The following is a 23,743-nucleotide window of genomic DNA, read 5'->3' as shown; positions in this document are numbered from 1 at the left end:
ATTCAGGAGGACCTGAGTTCAAATCCAGCCTCAGACACTTGACACTTACTAGCTGTGTGACCCTGGGCGAGTCACTTAACCCTCATTGCCCTGCCAAAAAAAAAAGACCAAAAAAATCTCTTGAGTTCAAATCCGGCTTCAGATACTTAACATTTACTAGCTGTGTGACTCTGGGCGAGTCACTTAACCCCAATTGCCTCACCAAAACAAAAACAAAAAAACAAAAAACAAACAAAAAAGATTCTCAGCCTGTTTCCTCATTTGTAAAATTGGATAATAGCAGCACCTACCTTCACAGGGTTAATGCTTTCCAAACTTTAAAGGACTAAAAAGTCAATACTTCTTAATGATATTGGTTTATAGTCTCCTGTTTTATCTTTTCCCTGGTTTAGGTAGTGGGTTTCCTTTTTTTGAGAATAATTTGTACAGTATTGGTATTAACTCATTTAAAAAATTTAATAGAAATCTCCTGTGAATCCATCATGGCAAGGAGTATTTTTCCTCTGGTAGTTCTTTATAGCCAGTTCTAATATTTTTTCTTGAGACAGGACTATTTTAGACCTCTTCTATTGGTTTGGGTATTTTATATTTTTGAAGACTTTCCTCTATTTGTGTCCTGTCTTGTTATCATGTAACTATGCATAAAAGGTTCTGATAATGCTTTTTTATTTCTTCTGGGGTTTTTTAAATTCCACCTTGTTCATTTGCTATTGTGTTGCTTTAATTTTCTTCCCTATTCAAGTTGGCTAAAAGTTTTTCAATGGTCTTAGTCTTCTCAAAGAACCAATTTGTTATCAGTTCTATAGAGTTTTTTGTTTCCCATTTATCTATTTGTCGTCTAATTTTCAAAATCTCTTGTCCTTTTTTATTAGTTCTCTGATTTTTAAGATGAGTTTTTAATTCATTAATCTTCTCCTCTATTTTGTTCATGTATGGGGTTTTTAAAATAATAAACATTTTTATTTAAAGTTTTGAATTCCAGGGCAGCTAGGTGGCGCAGTGGATAGAGCACAGGCCCTGGATTCAGGAGGACCTGAGTTCAAATCTGACCTCAGACACTTAACACTTACTAGCTGTGTGACCCTGGGCAAGTCACTTAACCCCAATTGCCTCACTTAAAAAAAAAAGTTTTGAGTTCCAAATTCTACCCTAGCTTCCCTCCCTCCCTGAGGCGATAAGCAATCAGATTATAAGTAATACATGGGCAACTATGTAAAACATTGTCATATTAGTCATTTTCTATAAGAAAACTCAAATAAAAGGGAAAATGTAAGAAAGTGAAAAATAGCATGCTTCATTTTATATTCATTCAGTATCAGTTTTTTCTTTGGAGGTGGTTAGTATGCTTCACCATTAGTCCTTTGGTATTGTCTTGGATCATTGTATTGCTGAGAATAGTTAAGTTGTTAATATATGTTTTAGCAATAAAATTTTTCCCAAGGACTCCATTAGCTGCATCCAAATTTTGGATTGCTAATTTGTTACTTGTTACTTAGGATTTCATTACTGAATCTCCTTTTACATTTGTGTTTCCTAAACTGAATACTATTTTTATCATTATGACCAGTAAAGGATGCATTTATAAATTCCCAACAGAGAAAATTTTTATAAAAGGATGAATTTATAAATTCCTAACAGAAAATTTTTGTAAAAGTTCCACTGAGTACTGAGAAATATATATCCCCAAATACATTCTGAAGATATCCTTAAGTTTTTTTAGCTCTAGTTTTTATAGCAACCTGCCCAAATCTATATTTCCCTTTTTTGTCTATTGAATTTGCCCAAATCTAACAGATGGACATTACAGTTTTCAACTACTATTGTTTTGCTATCCACATCTTCTTAGAATTCAGTTTTTCTTTATAAACTTACATATAAATTGTATTTGGAACATATCGTTTAATACTGATATTAGCTTGTCTATGCTTCCTTTTAGCACAGTGTAATTTCCCTTTATCTCTATTTATATTGTAAGTTTTTTGTTTTTGAAATTACGTCGGCAGCATGATTACAGCTCCTGTGTTTTGGAGTACAGGGCAGAATGACCATGATAGCACCCTACATTTTGGCTATCTGGATACCATCTCATTAGTGCCAGAATTTAGACAAAATGCAAAGAAATCAGACTCCTTCAGAATAAAATATGACAAGAGCAATAGAAACTAAAATACAGTGACTAGATGAGAGACATCCTGGTCTAGTGCAGGTGGCCTCTTAGTCAGAATGATCTGTGTTCCTGGGCTCCAGTCTAACATCTGACACATAATGGCCTTTTGACTGTAGGCAAGTAACAACCTCTCAGAGACCTAAACAACTTTCTAAGATTATAAATTTCAGAGTATCTAGGTATCCATCTGCACTAGAAAAAGGAAGTTACTTATGAGAATGCTCCATATACCAATGAAATCATAGGTCTGGATTGAAATTTAAAAAAAAAAAAACAACACTCTGGGGCAGCTAGGTGGTGCAGTGGATAGAGCACCGGCCCTGGATTCAGGAGGACCTGAGTTCAAATCCAACCTCAGACACTTAACACTTACTAGCTGTGTGACCCTGGGCAAGTCACTTAACCCCAATTGCCCCACAAAAAAAAAAAGAAAGGAAGGAAGGAAGGAAGGGAGGGAGGGAGGAAGGAAGGAAGGAAGGAAGGAAGGAAGAAAGAAAGAAAGAAAGAAAGAAAGAAAGAAAGAAAGAAAGAAAGAAAAGAAAGAAAGAAAGAAGAAAGAAAGAAAGAAAGAAAGAAAGAAAGAAAGAAAGAAAGAAGAAAGAAAGAAAGAAAAACCCACAATCAAGATGGAACTTTGTATCAGCCTAAAAATAAATCAAGTTTTAAAAAATCTATAAATATACCTATTTCTATAGCAGAAGAAGGTTTGAAATATTTAGGCAGGAGCAGGTTACATCTTATAAGGATAGAAAAGGCTGAGTAAATGGGATATTTAAGTGCATATTACAGAGAAAAGATTTCGAATGATTATAATAAAAGATCAGCTCAAAAGTTAGTAAGAAATATTTCTATATTCTCTTCAGCAGAAGCTCACAGGCTCTAAAAGGACTTCTATTTAAGGTGAAAAGAGCTACAAAAGCTGTCACTGTAGAGCAAGTTGTCAGTAAAAACTGGGAACAAGGTGAGAAATGTTTGTTGGAGATAAAAGGAAGAGATTTAGGAAATACTCAATTAGAATTTGTAGGAAGTTAGGAGAACCGAGGAAATGAAAGAGAAATAAACTACAGAATACAGTAAGAAATGAGTAGTTAATAGCCGAAATCATGGAAACAGTTCCCCAATTCATCCATAGAATGTCTATGGCTAAACTGCTTTATAATCAACAGTCTGTCCCCTTAAACTTCAGGGTTACCTTGACCTCCAGTCACTTGGTTCTGGCATCTCTCCCAGGCCATTATTCCTGCTCTGACTTCATTTCCCTCCTTTGCCAAGGCTAAATGTAGAATTCATTAATCAGTTCAACAATATAATGCCCTCCGTTCTCAATCCCTTGGTCCCTTAATCCTACCTTTTCATTCCTTACTGAATGATGGTTATCCCCACCATCTACCTTTTCCATTTCCACTCATGTGCCACTCATATGGAATATGTGGCACAGTGGATAGAGGCCTAGAGTCAGGAAGGCTCATCTTCCAGGGTTCAAATCTGGCCTCAGACAGTTACTAGTTGTGTCATCCTGTTTGCCTCAGTTTCCTCATTTGTAAAATGAACTAGAGAAGGAAATGGCAACCACTCTAGTACCTCTGCCAATAAAACCCCAAATGGGGTCATGAAGAGTTGAACAAGACTGAAATGACTGAATAAGAAGCTACTAAATAGTACTAGAGGTCACACAACTAAGGAAATCCAGTGTTGGCAACTCTCTCTTAATCCCTTTTTCTATACCTCAAAGCTAATTGTGGATAGATTTAGAGACAAAGGATCTGGGGTCAAATACTGCTTGGTCACTTGGTACCTGTGTAACCTTAGGCAAGTCTGGACTTCAGTCACTCATTTGTAAATAGAGTCATGGCTTATGCTATACTTCTCTAAAGGTCCCTTCCGACTCTAACACCCCTTGAGATCCTATCTCCCCTTAAGAACATCCCTCATTCTTTCTTCACCCTAGTCTATAATGAAGAGGTGATCTTTGTCCCCTGGAACCTATTCTCTTCAGTCAGTTGCTTGCTGCTTCAATCAATCCATCTCTCTAATTTTCATTCTCCCTATTTGCTGACTGGGTACTCTCATTCTTAAAAAACCTTCATTTGAACCTACCATCCCCTCAAACTATCACCCTTTATATCTCTTCTCTCGAGACCAAATTCTTAGGCAAAGCCATCTTCATTCAATGCTTTCATTTTCCTGCCTCACCCTCACTTCTCAGGCCCTTGCAATCTGGCTTCTAACATCAATTCAAACTACTTTATCCAAAAGTTACCAATCATCTCGATTACAAAATCCAATGACCTTTTCTCAGTGTTCATCCTTCTTGATCTCAGCTGCATTTACACTGCTAACAACCTATTTTCCTGGACACTTTTCACTCTACCATGACACTTCCCATACACATTTCTTGAATCTGTCACCATCTCTTTTTTCTCACATGACCACCATCCTAGTTCAAGATTTCATCACCTCAGGGGCAGCTAAGTGGCACAGTGATTAAAGCACCAGCCCTGGATTCAGGAGGACATGAGTTCAAATATAGCCTCAGACACTTGACACTTACAAGCTGTGTAACCCTGGGCAAGTCACTTAACCCTCATTGCCCTGCAAAAAAACAAACAAAAAAGATTGCATCACCTCCACCTAGACGATTAGAATAGCTTCCTAATTATTCTCCCTGACTCCAGTCTCTCCCCTTCTCCAATTTATCCTCCACATACTCAATAAATTGATATTCCCAAAGTACAGGTCTAAACATATCACTCCCCTCCTCAAGAAACTTCAGTGGCTCCCTAATAATCTTATTAAAGTACAAACTTCTTTGTTTGGCATTTAAAGCCCTTCACAATCTGGCTCCAACAAATACTAGACTTGCTAAAAGATAAGGGTTCAACTACAACCTCACTGGCGGACTTGCTAAATCACCCCAGGCTAGTCACTTAATCTCTGAGCTTCATCAGTTTCCTAATTTGGAAAATATTAATAAGATTTGAACCTACCTTACAATTTGTGAGGATCAAACGAGCTATGATATGAAGAAAGAAGATATCAAGAAAGAACAAAATTTAAATCTATCACTTTGAAAATTTTAAAGTGCTATGTAAATGTGAGCTATTGTTATTAGACTAAGATTTCACATCACTGTCCCTCACAGAATCTAAATTCTGGTCAAACTAGTCTACTTATTGTTTACCATCCAGGGAAACTCCACCTACCACACCCATGCCTTTGCACAGAAATGCACTCTCACCTTCAAGGCTCAGCTCAAATGTCACCTCCTACAAGAGGCCCTTCCTTAAGTCCTTAGCTATGTAGAGTTTAGGCTTATTTTGTATTGACTTCAAACTTAGTTTGGATTTACTTACATATGTATGTGTTGTTCCTCTATAAGAACATAGACTATTTTTTTTTTAGTTTTTTTTTCTTCTTTTCTTTTTTCTTTTTTTTTTTAGGGGATAGCGTGAACACAGTCCCCCACTACCACAAATTATGCAGTCGAGTTTCCTGCATTTGGGGAAATCACAGGGGTCAGCCCATCTGGAGTGCAATGGATAAGCCTCCCCCTAGTAGACTATTTTAAGTCAAGGACTATTTCATTTTTCTGTCTTTGGATTCCCAGTGCCTATCAAATCACCTTGTACATAGTAAGTGTTTAATAAATGCTTGTTGAATACAGTCATACTGCCCTTTCAAATAATTTTCTAGTCTTCTGACTATTTGTGCTATTAATTAAAGATATTGCTGTAAGCATTACTGAAAGTAGGAAAGCAATATATTCTACATTTTAGAAAGGCAAAGAATAAGATATGCATACCTTTGTTACATTAACTCTTCTTTCTTCAAATTTACATTCAATGTGTGTGCCTATGAAAAGAGAAATTCCAGTCAATAATTATGGAACTTATCCAAAATATTTAACATAAAATAATTTATTAAGTTTTGGTAAACAATAACTACTAAATTTTGGTATGATATTCATATTATTAATGCGGTTCAGTCATTTCAGTCGTGTCCAACTCTTCATGACCCCATTTAAGGTTTTCTTGGCAAAGATACTAGAGCAGTTTGCCATTTCCTTCTCCAAGTCATTTTTTAAAAAAGGGGAAACTGAGTCAAACATGGTAAGGTGACTTACTCAGAGTCACACAATAAGTATCTGAGGTCAGATTTGAACTCAGGAAGATGAGTCCTGCTGCCTTGAGGCCCAGTATTCTATCCATGATGCCACCTAGCCGCCCCCAGTATTAATATTACATTTTCATTATTCATTAATAGAAGTAAACCACAGGGGTAGAAGCTAGAGGACAGAGCAGCAGGAAGTAAACTTTTCTCATCCAAATTCCTATAAACAAATCTAGAAAATGCACCAGATTGATTTTTGATGGGTAAATCCAAGAAAAGTTCACAGTGAACCATTTTTTCCAGCCCGGGGAGGCATCAAAACAAAACAAAACAAAACAAAAAAAAAAAAAACAGAAAGCGAGGTCTATGGACATTAGGGAGGTAGTATGGATAGGAACGCATCAGAAGGGAGCATTCCAACACAGGCTATACTCCAGTGCAAGAAGAGGTCCTAGACCCACACCATCATCTCATGCAATACGCAGAAATAGATGACAGCTTTGTTTCCCAATATTTAGTCTAAGGTCACAGATCCAGGTTAGACTGAGAAGGGAACCCATACGTATTAGTTGAGGGATAGGAAGTGGTAGAAAGTACTGGGAGGCATACAGAGGATTAAGTTCAAAAGCAAGCAGCAGTGGTGTGGTTCAGATACTAAAAGCAGAATGGAGGTTTTTAGTTCCAACTTCCATCTCAGTCTGAAGCTTGCAAAGGAATAATCAGGGCAGGAATCCCAGACCTAAGGGTAAGCTTGCAGGTCTTCCACTCTGAACCAGCAACGCTTCCCAGCTAGCTGATGGGGGTGAGTAAAGCAACATTTTATTGTTGTTTGGATCAAAACTCAGGTCAGGAACTTGCAGAGCTCAGATACCGGGACAGTTATCACACTTTGCCCTAGACCAGATGACCTTGGGAGTATTGAAAGCTTGCTGGTATCTAGGCCTGAACTGACCCTGAGATTCTGCCCAAGAAAGCAGCAACAGAATCACCACATATCTTACTTCCAGAAGCGCACAAAAGCTGATCCTAACATCAAGTTGGAAGTAAAAAAGTAAGCTGGAAGAATGAGAAAACAAAAAAGGAATCCCACTATAAAAAGGTATTATGTTGATAGGGGCCCTCAAGATATTAATGCATAAGAAGAAAAGGATTCTAAAACACCTGCAACGTAAGTCTCAAAGAAAAACATAGTTGTGCACAAATTCAACAATAATTCCTGAAAGATCTGAAGGAAAGATTAAAAACAAAAAGTGTAAAATGTTTATACATATGAAATGATAGTGTTGGAGAATAAAAATGGAAAAGAAATGAGTGTTATGGAAGAAAGAATGGAAAGGAAATTAACAGCTTGGCAAAAGAGTCCCTTGCCTAAGCAACAAAGTCCCTAAAAACTACAATGGACCAAACAGAAGTTAAAACAAAGTCAAAAACAAAATCAAAAGACTGGAAAAAAATCTAGAAGAAAAATAGAAGAAAATGTCACAGCAAAAACAACTCACCTGGGAAACAGATCAAGAAGAAAAAAATTTAAGAATCACTGCACCACCTAAAAGCCAAGACCCCCTTGCCACCAAAAAAGATCTTAGCCACATTTAAAGAAATTTTAGAGGCAGCTAGGTGGCATAATGGGTAGAGAACCTGGCCTGGAATCAGGAAGACCTGAGTTCAAATCAGAACCCAAGAAACTTACTAGCTGTGTAACTCTGGGGGAGACGGAGGAAAAGAAAAGTTAGGGGAAACTATCTCACACAATAAGGGTGTGAAATAAATATCAATACAAACAAAGGAGGAACAGAGAAGTGACTAATACTTGAAACATCTAAAAACTGGTAAAAGGGGGAAGCTAGGTGGCACAGTGGATAAATCACCAGCCCTGTATTCAGGAAGACCTGAGTTCAAATTTGGCCTTAGACACTTGACACTTACTAGCTGTGTGACCCTGGGCAAGTCACTTAACCATCATTGCCCCACCAAAAAAACAAAACAAAACAAAACAAAAAACTGGTCAAAGGAAGGAAGGATACACACACACACACACACACACACACACACACACACACACACACACACACACAGAGTTAAATATAGAAACACAGGTCACTCAACAGGGAAAATAAGAGGGAAAGGAAAGAAGGGAAAATTAGGAGGGTAGGTTAAGAAAGGGATATCTTTTTGGGGGGGGGGGGTGGGAAGGTGGGACAATGAGAGTTAAGTGACTTGTCCAGGGTCACACTGCTAGTAAGTGTCAAGTGTCAGAGGCCATATTTGAACTCAAGTCCTCTCGAATCCAGGGCCAATGCTTAATCCACTGCGCCATCTAGCTGCCCCCAAGAAGGATGTCTTAAGTAAAACTCTAATGATGTACAAAAAAGTTCTTTTTGAGGTGGCAAAGAATTGAAATGGGAATGGCTGAACAAGTTTATGGCATACAATTGTGATCTATGAAATGGTGAAAGAGAAACTTTAGAAGACTTGTATTAACTGATGTGGAATGAAGTGAATAGAAGTAGGAGCGCAATTTATACAGTGGCCACCATTTAGAAAGACTTAGAAACTCTTGGTCAATTATGACTCCAGAGAAGGGGCAGCTAGGTGGCGCAGTGGATAGAGCACCAGCCCTGGAGTCAGGAGTACCTTAGTTCAAATCCAGCCTCAGACACTTAACACACTTACTAGCTGTGTGACCCTGGGCAAGTCACTTAACCCCAACTGCCTCACTAAAAAAAAAAAAAAAATTATGACTCCAGAAGACTAATGATAAAACATGCTACCCACATTCTAATATTATACAATACAGAATAAGGTATGTGTGTAGATATACAGACATACAATACGTATATATGTATGAATAGGTGTGTGTGTGTGTGTGTGTGTGTGTGTGTGTGTGTGTGTGTGTTTCCTTTTGGACATGGCTAGAGTGTCCATGTCCATGTACGTGCATATTTCTGTAGTTCTTTTTGGACATGGCTGATGAAGAAATTTGTTTTGCTTGACCACACATATTTATAAGATTTTATTTTTATTTTTCTCTTGTTGGGGTGAAAGAGATAGAAATCTGCTTACTGAAAAATAAAATTTAATTAAAAACTCACATTCAAGAAATTTTATGAATTTAATGTTATTATTGTTTGGGGGTGTTATTTTTTTTCAGGGCAATGAGGGTTAAGTGACTTGCCTGGGGTCACACAGCTAGTAAGTGTCAAGTGTCTGAGGCCAGATTTGAACTCAGGTCCTCCTGAATCCAGGGCTGGTGCTTTATCCACTGTACCACCTAGCTACCCCTAATGTTATTATTTATAAAACTAAAGGAGTCCCTTAAAGATCATGTAGGCTAGCCTTCATTTTCTCAAGATTGTCACAGATCAAAGGGTTTCATAAAGAAAATAGAAACAATAGAAAGCTCAGGAAAACCAATCTACAACTGGTATGTTATGCAGATTTAAATCTAATCCCACTACAACTTGCTTTCTTAACCTTTTTTGTGTCATAGATCTCTTTAACAGTCTGATAAAACCTATGAACCCCCTTCTCAGAATAATGCTTTTAAATATACAAAATAAAATACTTAGAGCAAAAAGCAACTAATTATTTTGGGAAAAGTTATCAAAGTATTTTTTAAACAAATTCAGACTCCAGGTTACGAATTTCTGTATTATAGTTATATCCTGATATATGGTAACCCAATATGAAGAATTTCAGTCTTAAAGGAATTATTACTCAATAGGTATTCAATACCAAATCCATTACCTGAAAACATAAGATTTCTACTTTTATCATTTCTGCAAATTCAAATTTTATATCCTGTAGGAATATAGATCAATCTATGAGCACTAGTCAATCAGTGCTGGACCAGTAGAACACAAATTATAGGGACCCTAAACCCAAAAGGCCACAGAATAAATCTGGAACCCCTAAATTTGATGTCTCTGGTCAAAAAACCTTTAGTCAAAGAAACCTCAAGAGGATCTGTCCTTCAGACCAGCACTAGAACTAGGAAGTAAAGTGAGTTTATATGGCAATTTACCCTCTCCTTCTTTCTCCCTTTTCTCCAGTCACTCCTATCACTTCAAATTCTGCCTTGATTTGGCACTGGGATTGAGTATAAAGTGGGTACTAGGGTTGGGAAAATCCCAGGCAGCAGAGGGACCTGTAGGAATGAAGAGAAAGCAGCAAATAGTATAAGGTATTAAAAGTAATGCCTGTCATCTCTGTAGTCAGCCATTGTAATGTGATCATCCACATGTAAAAGATATACATAGGTTAGGGCTATTGCCTATACAGATGAATGAATAAAACATATATTAAGTGCTTACTATATCCAAAGTGCTAAGAACTCAAAAGGAAAATGACAATCCCTGATCTCAACTCACATTCTAATGTGAGAAAACACAAATGGAAGGTTTTCAGTTACAAGTTGGATGGGAAGGTTTCATGACTCTTAGGGTGCAGCAACAAAGCAGATAGTAATGGCTCTTCTTTAATGTTATAAACACTCATAAAATCATATTAGTTTCTGTTGCTGAACATTTAACAATGCCAAGGATTCTAGTGGCAAAAACTTTCTTTTCTGGGTTGAAGCACCTGAAAAAGCAGTCTCCAGGCTGCATCTCCACAGGGATGAAGGCTTTCCAAAATGAAGGCTTTCAGGCACTGGCCTGGAAGCACTGGTATTCTGAAGGTTCTTGGGTTCAGACTCCTAGGACGTTTCCATCAAAAGCTGAAGAGAAAGGGTCCCAGTAGTGTTAACTGTTGGGGTGCCTACTACTACAGTTAAGCTACTTTTCCTGAGCTGTGAGTCATAGTTGGTTGGCAGTTGGTGGGCATAGCTGGACAAAAATGACAGATAAATGGTATAGAAGCTCAGAAGGAGGAGAGATGAAGACAGACAGGCGCGATGAAAGATTTCATGAAGGACATGGGATAAATAAGTTGTTGGAGTTTTTTTTAAAACAAGAATTTACTATCACTTTCCCCTCTGTCCTTCCCATTCCCAACCTAAACAATAAAAAAAAAATTTAACTTCAGAACATGCATTGTCAAGCAAAACAAATTCCCACACTGGCCATGTCAAAAAATGCATGTCTCATTCTGCATTTCAAGTCTATCACCTTTCTGGTAGAAGGTGAGTAATGGACTTCATGTTCAGTCCTCTAGAAATATAATTTATCATTGCATTAAACATAATTCTAAAGTCTCAAAGTTGTTTTTCTTTATAAGACTGTCATTGTATAAATTGTTCTCTTAGTCATGTCCACTTCACTGCATTACTTCAAAGAGCTCTTTTCCTAGTTTCCCAGAACTGAATGTCATCTCCTGCGATACAGTAATATTCCATTACATGTATATACCATAATTTGTTTAGCTATTCCTTAACAGGAGGACCCTCTGCTCCATTTAGTTTCTAGCTTATGGCTGTTACTACAAAAAAGAGTTGTTATAAATATTTTTGTACATATGGGTCTTTTCCTTTCTTTGGACTCTGTGGTATCAGTTTAGTAGCTGTATAGCTGAGTGAGTTAGTGAGTTTGGGAGCATAGTCCCAAATTGCTTTCCAGAAATGCTAGATCAATTTATAGCCCCACCAACAGAACATTAGTGTGTCTATCCCCCAAATTCCCTATAACATTTGCCTACCTGATTAGGCATAGGCAGGATTTCAGTGTTGCTTTAATTTGCATTTTTCTGATTAGTAGTGATTTAGAACATTTTTCCATATGGCTGTTGATAGCTTGGGAGTTATTCCTTTGAGAACTACAACAAAAATTCAGTTAGTCATTATTCCAGCCCAGGGCAGCTTAGATAGACAGAGAGGTCTGCAGCCATAGGGGTGGAGGCTAGCTAGAAGCAAAGCATACTGGTCACAGTAGAAGGTCCACTATATGTGGGCCTTGGAGGTGGCAGTAACACCTGGCAATGGGTCTGGTACCATTTGGCAACTCCACAGTCTATTACCCAGTTCTGGGTCAAAATTCCAGGATGGAGAAAAGTTAGTCACAGTCAGGATGGATGAGGGACCTTATGTGGGTAAAGACCAGAACCAAGAACAGGAAGGAAGAAACCAGACTCCTCCCCTAGATCATACCACCTAAAAGTACAGGATCCCATATCAAGCTATAGAAGCTCAGGTTGGCCATCTTCCCAAAAGTGAGCAGAGCCCAACTCTAACACAAACTCCAAAGTAAAGAAACAGGCTGGAAAAAAAATGAGCAAACAACAACAAAGAACCTGACCACAAAAAGCTTAAATGAAGACAGGGAAACTCAAGACACCAACTCAGAAGAAGACAAAAATTTGAAAGCATTTATTAGTAAAGCCTCAAAGAAAAATGCAGATTGGACACAAACCCAACAAGAATTCCTAGAAGAGCTAAAGAAAGTAGGCTTTTTTTAAAAAGAGAAAAAAAAAAAGACTTAAAAATACAATTAACTAACCTTTAGTTAAAAAGTTAATTGAACTTATTAAATTTTTGAAAGATTAAGAATCAAATAAGAGTGACAGAGGAAAAACTGGGAAAAGAGTAATGCAAGAAAATTATGAAAAGAGAATTAGCATCTTGACAAGAGGTACAAACTCTCACTAAAGAAAAAAAACTCCTTAAAAATTAGAATTGGTCAAGTGAAAGCTTACCATGAGACATCAAGAAAAAATAAAACAAAGCCAAAACACTAAAATTAATAATTAAATGAGAAAAATGTGAAATTATCTCATCGGAAAAACAAATGACCTGGTAAAATGATCAAGAAGAGGGGATTTTAAAAGTATTGGACTACCTGAAAGCCATGTTTTTTTTAAGGGGCTAGACACCATTTTTAAAGAAATTATAAAGGAAAAATATCCCACTACCCTAGAACCAAAGGGCAAAGTAGAAACCAAAAGAATCCACCAATCATGTCCTGAGATTCTTGAATGAAAATTTCCAAGAATATTGCAGAAAAATTCCAAAGCTCCCCAGATCAAGGAGAAAATATTGTAAGGAGCCTGAAAGAAAGAATTCAAATACAATGTAGTCATAGTCAGGATCACACAAGATTTAGCACCTAACCACTATAAAGAAGTGAAGGGCTTGAAATATGATCTTCTGGAAGGAAGCTAGAATTACAACCAAGAATGATCTACCCAGCAAAAATGAATATAATTCTATAGGAGGAGGAGAAGAGAATGGGAGTACAGGATGGATATTTAATGAAATAGAGAATTTTCAAGCATCCCTGATTTAAAAACTGATTTAAGAGAAAACATGCCATTCAAACACAAGATTCAGAAATATAAACATGAATGAGAGATTATAATGGACTTTAAGGCTAAATGGTTTATAGTCCTATACAGGAAGATGACACATGTAATTTCTAAAAATTTTATCACTATTAAGACAGTTAGAAGGAGTGTACTAGGACAGAGGGAATAGGTGAGAGTCTATTATGTCGGGACAATCTCAAAAAAAATGGAAGAGTGAGAAAGAGGGATGCAGTGGAAGAAGGGAGGGGAAGGATAGGAAAATTTATCTCACATAAAAGAGGCACACAAGGAAGAGTTTCTACAGAAGAAGAGAAAATGGAAGAGGGAGTGGGCAACATTTGAACTAGTTCAAAGCAGAAATGTGAGAGAGACAGACAGAAAGACACACACACAGAGGGGGAGGACAAGGTAAAAAAAAGAGAGAAGGATAAACAGAGTAAGATGGAGATACAGTTATCAATCATAATTATGAACGTGAATCAGATAAACTCACTTGTTAAAATGGAAGAGGATATTGGAATGGATTAGAAATCACACTTCGGGGCAGCTGGGTGGCGCAGTGGATAGAGCACCGGCCCTGGAGTCAGGAGTACCTGAGTTCAAATCCGGCCTCAGACACTTAACACACACTTACTAGCTGTGTGACCCTGGGCAAGTCACTTAACCCCAATTGCCTCACTAAAAAAAAAAAAAAAAAAAAGAAACCACACTTCAGTAATAGGTTATTTACAAAAGACATACTTGAAACAGAAATATGCATGTAGAGTAAAAAACAAGGCAGGGATAGCAATTATGATCTCAGACAAAACAAAAGCAAAAACAGATCTAATTAAGAGATAAGCAGGAAAAGTACATTTTGTTAAAATTATCCTAGACTATGAACAGGCAGTTTTCTGATGAAGAAATCAAAGCTATCTGTAGCCATATGAAAAAATCTTCTAAATCACTATTGATTAGAGAAATGCAAATTAAAACAACTCTGAGGTACCACCTGACACCTATCAGATTGGCTAATATGACAAAAAAGGAAAATAATAAATGCTGGAGAAGCTGTGGAAAAATTGGAACACTAATGCATTGTTGGTGGAGCTGTGAACTGATCTAACCATTCTGGAAAGCAGTTTGGAACTATGCCCAGGGGGCAACTAGGTGGCACAGTGGATAAAGCACCTGCCCTGGAGTCAGGAAGACCTGAGTTCAAATCTGGCCTCAGACACTTGACACTTACTAGCTGTGTGACCCTGGGCAAGTCACTTAACCCTCACTGCTCTGCAGGGTGGGGGGGGGAGGAACTATGCCCAAGGGGCTATAAAGCTGTGCATACCCTTTGACCCAACAATACCACTATTAGGACTTTTTCCCAAAAAGATCATAAAAAAGGGAAAAGGACCCACATGTACAAAAATATTTATAGCTGCTCTTTTTGTGGTGGCAAAGAATTGGAAATTGAGGGGATGCCCATCAATTAGGGAATGGCTGAACAAGTTGTGGTATATGAAGGTAATGGAACACCAATGTGCTGTGAGAAACAATGGGCAGGCAATTTCAGAAAAACCTAGAAGGACTTGCATGAACTGATGATAAGTGAGATGAGCAGAACCAGGAGAACATTGTACACAGTATCAACAACATTGTGTGTTGATCAACTGTGATAGACTTGATTCTTCTCAGCAATGCAGTGGTCCAGGATAGTTCTGAGGAACTCATGATGGAAAATGGTCTCCAAATCCAGGGAAAAAAAAAAAGAACTGTTGAATCTGGATGCAGATTGAACCATACTATTTCTTTTGTTTTTGTTGTTGTTGTTGTTGTTTTTTTAAGGTTTTTCCTTTTTGCTCTGATTACATGACTAATGCAGAATATGTTTAATGTGACTGTACATATATAACCTATATCAGATTACTTGCTGTCTTGGGGAGGGGAGGAGGGACAGGAGGCAGAGAAAACAATTTGAAACAAGAAATCTTATAAAAAACAAATGTTGAAAATGAAATTTTAAAAAATTTAAATAAAAAAAGGTCTTGGAAGCATAAACTAAAAAGTTTTTTTAGTTTGAAAACTGAATAATATAATCCTGAAGAATGAATGGGTCAAACCACAAATCATAGAAACAATCAATAATTTAATTAGAAAGGCAACAATAATGCAACATAATAAAATCTGTAGGATGCAGCTAAAGCAGTACTTGGGGGGAGATTTATATCTCTAAATGCTTACATCAATAAAGAAAGAGAAGATCAATAGATCAGGCATGAAACTTTAAAAATATAAACTAGAAAAAGAACAAGTTAAAGATTCCTAAATAAGCATGAAAATAGAAAACTTGAAAATAAAAGAAATTAATAATATTGAAAGGAAAAATACCATCAAACTAATAAAATTAGGAGCTGGTTCTATTTTGTTTAAAAAAATAACAATAAACTATTAGCTAATTTGATTTTTTTTTAAAGAAAGGAGAAAATCAAATTACCAGTCTCAAAAATGAAAAGGGCGAATGCACAACCAATGAAGATGAAATTAAAATAATTATTAGGAGTTATTTTGCCCAATTATATGCCAATAAAACATGATCTAAATGAAATGGATGAATATTTACAAAATATGAATTGCTCAGATTAATAGGAGAGGAAATAGACTTAAATAACCTTGTCTTAGAAAAAGAAACTGAACAAATGAGTTCTCTAAGAAAAAACCTCCAGGACCAGATGGATTTACAAATAAATTCTACCAGACATTGAAAGAACGATTAATTCCAAGTCTATGTAAACTATTTGAAAATATAGGAGTCCTAACAAATTCCTACTATAACACAAATATAGTTTTGATAAGTAAAACAGGGAGGGCAAAAACATGTAAAGAAAACCACAGGCCAATTTCTCTAATGAATACTGATGTAAAAATTTTAAATAAAATACTAGCAAGATTTCACAAAGATTATACACTATGCACAGGTTGGATTTATAGCCAGAATGCAAGGCTGGTTCAATATTAGGAAAACTATAAGCATAATTGGCCATATCACTAATTAAAAACAAAAATAAAGTTCCACATAATTATATAAATCGATGAAGTAAAAGATTTTGACAAAATACAACATTCATTCCTATTAAAAACACTAGAAAGCAAAAGAATAAATGGAGCTTTACATGATAGCTTTCTAAAACCAGGAGATTTGTTTGTGCAAATTTTTTAAAAATTTTATATAATTAAAAATTTCCATTTTATCTTATTATTCTCTATCTTTACTCATGAATTTTTCTTCTGTTCATAGGTCTGAAAAGTCATTTATTTTGTTTGAGTTCTTGTGGGTGGGGGTGGGAATGGAGGGAAGAAGAGAAAGTGAAACACAAAATTTTTTAAAAATTGATGTTAAAATTTTGTTTTTACATATATTTTGGAAAATGAAATTCTATTCAAGAAAAGTGATTTACTCCTTGCTCCTCTAATTTATTAGTGACTTCTTATGTCTAAATCATGCATCTATGTAAAGCTTTTCTTGGCATATGCTAGAAGGTGTTATTCTGAACCCAGTTTCTGCCAGACTGCTATACAGATTTCTGGCAGTTTTTGTCAAATAATAGGGTCCTTTACTCAGTAAACAGGGTCCTTGAGCTTATCAAACACTATGATACTCCATTTGTTTGCTTTTGTGATCCAATCTGTTCCACTGACTGACCTCTCTATTTTTTTAATCAGTACCGAAACATTTTGATGATCATTACCTTATAAGGTACTTTGAAATCAAGTAATGATAGATTATCTTCCTTTGCACTAGTTACCTATTATAAGAAGGCAGCATCAAAGTGATTTGGTAAAAGAGAGATCAATATTTATTAGAGAAATGCAAATTAAAACAACTCTGAGGTACCACTTCACACCTATCAGATAGGCTAATATGACAAAAAAGGAAAATGATAAATGTTGGAGAAGTTGTAGGAAAACTGGAACACTAATGCATTGTTGGTGGAATTGTGAACTGATCCAACCATTCTGGAGAGCAATTTGGAACTATGCCCAAAGGACTATAAAACTGTGCATACACTTTGACCAGCAATACCAATACTAGGTCTATATCCCAAAGAGATCATAAAAAAGGAAAAGGTGCTACACGTACAAAAAAAATACAGCAGCTCTTTTTGTGGTGGCAAAAAATTGGAAATTGAGAGGATGCCAATAAATTGGAGAATGGCTGAACAGGTTGTGGTGTACGAATGTAATGAAATACTATTGTGCTCTTAGAAATGATGAGCAGGCAGATTTCAGAAAAACCTGGAAAGACTTAAGTAGACTGAAGTTGAGTGAAATGAGCAGAACCAGGAGAGCATTGTATACAGTATCAACAGCATTGTGTGATGATCAGCTGTGATAGACTTGGCTCTTCTGAGCAATACAATGACCCAGGATAATTCCAAAGTACTTATGATGGAAAATGCTCTCCACATCCAGAAAAAAAGAACTGTGAAACATGAATGCAGATTGAACCATACTACTTTCACTTTGGGGGTTTTTTTCTTTCTTGAGATTTTTTCCCTTTTGTTCTGATTCTTTTTTCCACAACATGACTAATATGAAATATATATTTAATGTGATTTACATATATAACCTATATCAGATTGCTTGCCATCTTGGAGAGGGAGAAAAATTTGGAATTCAAAATCTTATAAAAATGAATGTTGAAAAATATCTTTACATGTAACCAGAAAAAAAATACTGTTAAGATTTAAAAAAAGAAAAGAAAATACAAAAAAGGAAAAGAAATAAAATGAAAAGAGAGGTCAATCAATGAAACAAATTAGTTACAAAACATACAGAAGCAGGGGCAGCTAGGTGGCGCAGTGGATAAAGCACCAGCCCTGGAATCAGGAGTACCTGAGTTCAAATCAGAACTCAGACACTTGACACTTACTAGCTGTGTGACCCTGGGCAAGTCACTTAACCCCAATTGCCTCACCAAAACAAAAAACAAAAAACAAAAAACCATACAGAAGCAAACATAGTAGGGTAGTATTTGAAAAAACTGAAGACTCTGTTAACTGAGGAAAAGACAGTATTTCTGATGATCTCTCCCCTATGTGTATTGTGTCTCTACGTAATAAGGTATGCTCCTTGGGGAGAAGAGCTATTTTTTTCTTTTTCTTTGTATCCCCAGTGCTTTTAGCATAGTGCCTGGCCCATAGTAAGCACTTAATGTTGGTTAAATGAATGATTCTTGAAAAGAAGAGTGACAAGAATGAGTAAAAGGAAGAAAGGAAAGAAGACTAGAAGAAAAGGAAGGAAAGAAGGAAGAAAAGCGAAAGAATTTATTAAACACTTCCTGGGCTGAGCAATGGGGATGCAAAGAAAAAGAAAAAATTGTATCTGGGCTCAAGTAGCTTACATTCAATGGGTCACATATGTGCATGTATGTGTATATATACATATAACATATCAACAAATATTATTTCATTAAGTCCTTACTAAAGTGAAGCACTGAAGTAAGTTCTAGGGACACAAAGTAAAAGCAAACATCCCTGTCACCAAAGGGATTCTAAATAAAGGGATTAAGACTAAGGGATGAGAGTAAAGAAAAATGAGGCACGGAAACAAATTAGAAGGCTATGGGCAATGGTTTAGGCAAGAGATAATAAAGATCCAAAGTAGGGTAATGGCTGTGTGAATAGAAGAGGGCATTATATAAGAGATATTTGTAAAGGTAGAAACTACAAGATATGGCAGTATTTTGCATAACTGCAAAGCAGGGCAATGTGGGGTGAATGAGATTGAAGATCAAGATTTGAGAGTGACCATGAGGTAGTGAATTCAAGTGCTTGGAAGGATAGTGATGTTGTGAACAATGATAAGGAAATTAAGAACAAGGGTAGGTGAATTTAGTAATGTCAACATCATTTCATATCACTGACATCATCACCCACTATCTCCACTTTCCATACAACTCTGATAAAGAGGTGCTACTTATCCTTGCCAAGACCAAGCCCCACCTTTTACAAGTACCCTTGATCCCATTTCCTCTCACTTTAAACAGACTACTTCCACTATCATTCCCTATCTCTAAACTTTGATTTTTACCTATCTGCTGGGTCCTTTCCTGTCATGTACAAATATGCCCAGCTCTCCTCCATAATTAAGAAATTATCTCTAGATTGCATCATCTCCACTAGTTACTTTCTCTTCTTATGTTTCTCCTCCCTTTGTTAGCTAAACTGCTTGAAAAAAGTCATCTATACTGGGTGCCTCCCCTTCCTTTCCATCCTCCAAAGTTACCAATGCCTCACTGTTTAAGTTAAAAAAAAAATTAAGTAATAGAAGGAAAGAGAAAGAAATTAAGTAACTTCTCATTCAAATCAATGAGATATTTATTCTCTTGGCTACGCCTAGTAGCAGCAGTACAATTAATATAGTGGTGCAAATAGCTATTAGAACGTGGGAGGATTCATAAAAATGCTCAGCTATGGTGGCTTTCTCAAATGCCAGAAACAGGAAGAAATTAAGGGTACAATAGAAAACTTAATATTCTTCTCCCTAGTCCTGGGTTCTGCCCTGGTTTCAGCATAGATTCCCAACCCACCCAGTTTCCCTTTCTATGTTCTTCTATCATCTACAAGTTCCTCTCCTTTCCCTCCCAAGCCCAGCCTCTAATGTAGTTCAATGTTCTTCAAAAGTCTAGGAGACTCTCCAAATGTTTCTTCCACACCCAGAATGTCATTCTTTAATTCACTTTGACTCAAGGTAAGCTTCATATTACCAGGGGTTTGGTTCCTAAATCCCACATTAAATTCTATCTTATTTAATCCTATATTCCCTAGTACCTGAAACTATATATTGCCAATAGGAGGCGTTTAATGAATGTTTACTGTTGCTCACATAAAATGTTTACATGGAAATCCCCTGAGGATGCATAATCCTAACAAAACAGAGATCTCAAAGTACCCAGAATCTTAAGGGTACACATGTCAGATCTCCTTCTCAGTATTCCACCAGACTACATTTCTGCAAACTCATTGAGGTCAGGAACTGTAACATTTTTTATTTTATCCCCACTGCCTAACATACTGCCTTACTGAATAAATGTGTGTTGAACTGAATTGACTTTGGTATTTTAACCTAATTCTCCAGAATTCTATTTCTGCTAGACATCAATCCTTTTGATCTCTTCTCTGAACACTAATTCAGTCACCCAGCTGAATTCCTAACAGGGGAGTAGAGAATGTAGCCTCAAGTCAGGCATTCTGGCCTGGATAAGGACAACTTTTTTAAAGAGATATTATGTCACTTCTGTTAGAGACATCCACCTTGCATGTGAAAATCGACACCATCAATAATCTCCTTCATGACAGTGAGGTTAAGTGAATATTCCTGACAACTTAAGTGTAAAATTCAACTCTGAAATTAAACTTCACTTTCTGAATTAAAGTTTGTCTTGTTGGCTGCTTTACTGAGCTGAAATTAACAGGTATTTATTAACACAAATGTGAACTTTTATAGCATTTTTTTCCTTCATAATCTCTATCTTAGTACAGTGCCTGGCACATAGTTGGGCATCTGATAAATGTTTACAGATTGATCACTTCTGTAGGAATCCAGGACAATGTTTAAAACAATAGAGTAGAGCCTCAATAATCAGGACTTAGTAGATGGAAAGCCAGTCTAAACAAAAACTAGTTTTTTAATATTTCATAATTATGTATTATTAGTTTTAAGTAAATGTAACTGAAATTAGAATATCAAAATATTAACTAGGAAAGGTGCTGAAAGAACTTGTTTTAAGGACGGAAGTAATTGGTAATTATAATAAATGGTACTTGGAATTACTCAAAGGCAATTTACTCAGTATATGGAGGACTTATAAAGAGAAAGGTTCTCAAGTCATCTAGTCCAACACTAAATAAGAAACTGAGGCCCAGAATGGCCAAGTAACTTATCCAAAGTAAACCGAAGTGGTAAAAAGTAGCAAAGCCAAGATTTAAAATGAAGTGCCCAATTTCAGACCTAGTGCTCTTTCTTTACACTGTTCAACACCTTTGCAAAATGTCTTTCATTATTAGTTCATACTTTCTCTTTAGAAAGGTTAACTCATTTCTTTTTCTAACTAGATTGGTAGATCAAAAGATAGCATAAACACTGTATACTTTGACTTCTGCAAAGCATCTGACAAAATTTCCCATCATATTCTTAGTGGAGGTGAAATGTAGACTGAATAACAACAGCATTAGGTAAAATTGCAAACAGTTGAACCACTAATACAAACCAAGTAATAGTAATTAATAATTCAGTGTCAACCTAAAGGTCTCAAGTGAGGTTTCTAAAGACTCTTGATCTTGCCCCTATGCAATTCAACAATAACTAATGACTTAGATGAAAACATAAAACAATGTACCCCACACAAGTACCCTAGTTTGAAAAGGACAATCTATTTCTTAGAATGTATGAGGGTAGTCTCTGTTAATATGAAATAATCACTTTACTGTGAAAGTCTAAAACACCATCACCCTTCATCTGGTTAAGATTAATGTGAATATTTTTGAAACTCAGATTTGTATATGGCACAATGGGGAGGGAATCATGATACAAAAACATATATATTGGCAGTCCAGAATGGTCCGAAAACTAACATGATGAAACTCAACAAAGATAAATGTAAAATCCTACATTTAGGTTTAAAAAAAAAAATGAGTATTCAATTACTAAAGGCGGGTTTGGTTTTGGGGGAGAGGGGGAGAGGTAGCTAGTAAAATCAAAAGAAAATATATTATGGATCCTAGTATGAAAGAAACTGTACGAAGCAGCAGTATACTATACTTGAAACCTATGGGGAAAGGAAGTGAATTATTTTGTACCACCATCCAAATACCTGGAGCCTCTGCTAATAAATCAAGAGAGTCTCAACTCTGTTTGGACTATCATAAGAGTCCACAAAAGATAGAATCCAGAAAATGCAAAAGGATGGGAAATCTCTTAACATTTTGGAAGAGTCCCTCAACATAATATGTTGTAACCCTGGAAACCAAAATAGCTGAGCTGTGGAAGCAGCAAACAGAAAGCAGCAACAGTAGACACCAACCAATTTCCTTCACATTGCAGGTACCCTCTCCAGCCACCTATAGCTCCACAGAGTTTTCCCTTGTCCCAACCCAGAGTACTAAATACACCCCTGACCCTTGTTTTCTAGACAGAGAATCACCTGATGTTATGGGACAACACCACCCTATCCAAGGGTGAACCCCTGTGGCCAATGATAACCTAACCTTTCTCATTCCTTAGTGATTTACATAATTCCACCCCATCATAATTTACATAATTCCACCCCATACCCACTATGTTCCAGCGATTCTGAACCTGTGGAGGTCATTATTAAAAGCCTGTTTTCCATCCACCACTGACCATTACCTTACTCCTATGCCCCTCAACCATCCTGCCTCCAAAAAAATCAATCCTAAAGTTACCCAACCCTTCCACTCTGGAATGCCTGCTCCATAGGTAACAAACTAGATTTCATCTCAAATCTTCTCCTTCTCATTCCTTGCATCTTCTTCCACTCAATGAGACCAGGTTCCCTCCTGATAAAACATCCTTCCTGGCTGCCCTTTCCAAGGATGCCTGCACTTTCACTCATTCCCTTCCTCCAGCAATCAATCACTGGTCACTAGGGGTAGAAGGAGGAGAAATGGGAAATCTCCTTACAACCTAGTGCTCTCCCTCTACCACTACCACTATCACTATCACTTCTCCTTTAAGGTTTTCTCAATCCACATTTATTAGTCAATTAGGATTCTGGTAGCTGTTGGCTACTGATGTAAAGAACATTCCCCTTTTTTTTCTCTATGAGTTTAGTGCCTGGTTCACAGTCTTTGTCTCCTTCCCAACTTCTGCCCCCTTTCTATGGAACTTTAATATATTGGTACCCCCTCAAGCACTCTAATCGCCCAATTCCATATTCATGTCCCGTGACCTACTTCTCTACCTCACCTCTGCTACACACAGATAGGCATGCTTTTTCTTGATCTTGCCATTACCCACAACTGTTACACATCCATGTTAATGAACTAAAATCCCTTTGTCTGACCACAGTCTACTGTCATTCTCTCTGCCTTACAATTCCAAACCCTTTTTCTTCATCCTCAATTTGACCTTCAATCCCTCTCCACCACTTATTCCTTTCCCAGGCCACTGACTATACTCTCTTCCAATCTATGTAGCTCCTTTGGTAAATAAGTTCATGTCACCTGCCTACCT

At 36.7% G+C, this 23,743-nt stretch overlaps 1 protein-coding gene and 1 pseudogene across 1 annotated transcript in view; both read right to left on the bottom strand.

Moving 5' to 3' along the window:
- The window catches only part of NCK1 (NCK adaptor protein 1), an 86,218-nt gene that overhangs the window by 39,731 nt on the left and 22,744 nt on the right, over window positions 1-23,743 (bottom strand). The window contains 1 exon segment of the mRNA XM_043996138.1: window positions 5,970-6,019. The gene's annotated coding sequence lies outside the window, so the exon portion shown is untranslated.
- LOC122752399 lies at window positions 5,605-5,788 on the bottom strand (annotated as a pseudogene).

The sequence above is a fragment of the Dromiciops gliroides genome, chromosome 3 (assembly GCF_019393635.1).
Source record: "Dromiciops gliroides isolate mDroGli1 chromosome 3, mDroGli1.pri, whole genome shotgun sequence".
Lineage (NCBI taxonomy): Eukaryota > Metazoa > Chordata > Mammalia > Microbiotheria > Microbiotheriidae > Dromiciops > Dromiciops gliroides.
Note: the sequence above shows the minus strand (reverse complement) of the source record. Positions and strands in the feature narration are given on the sequence as shown.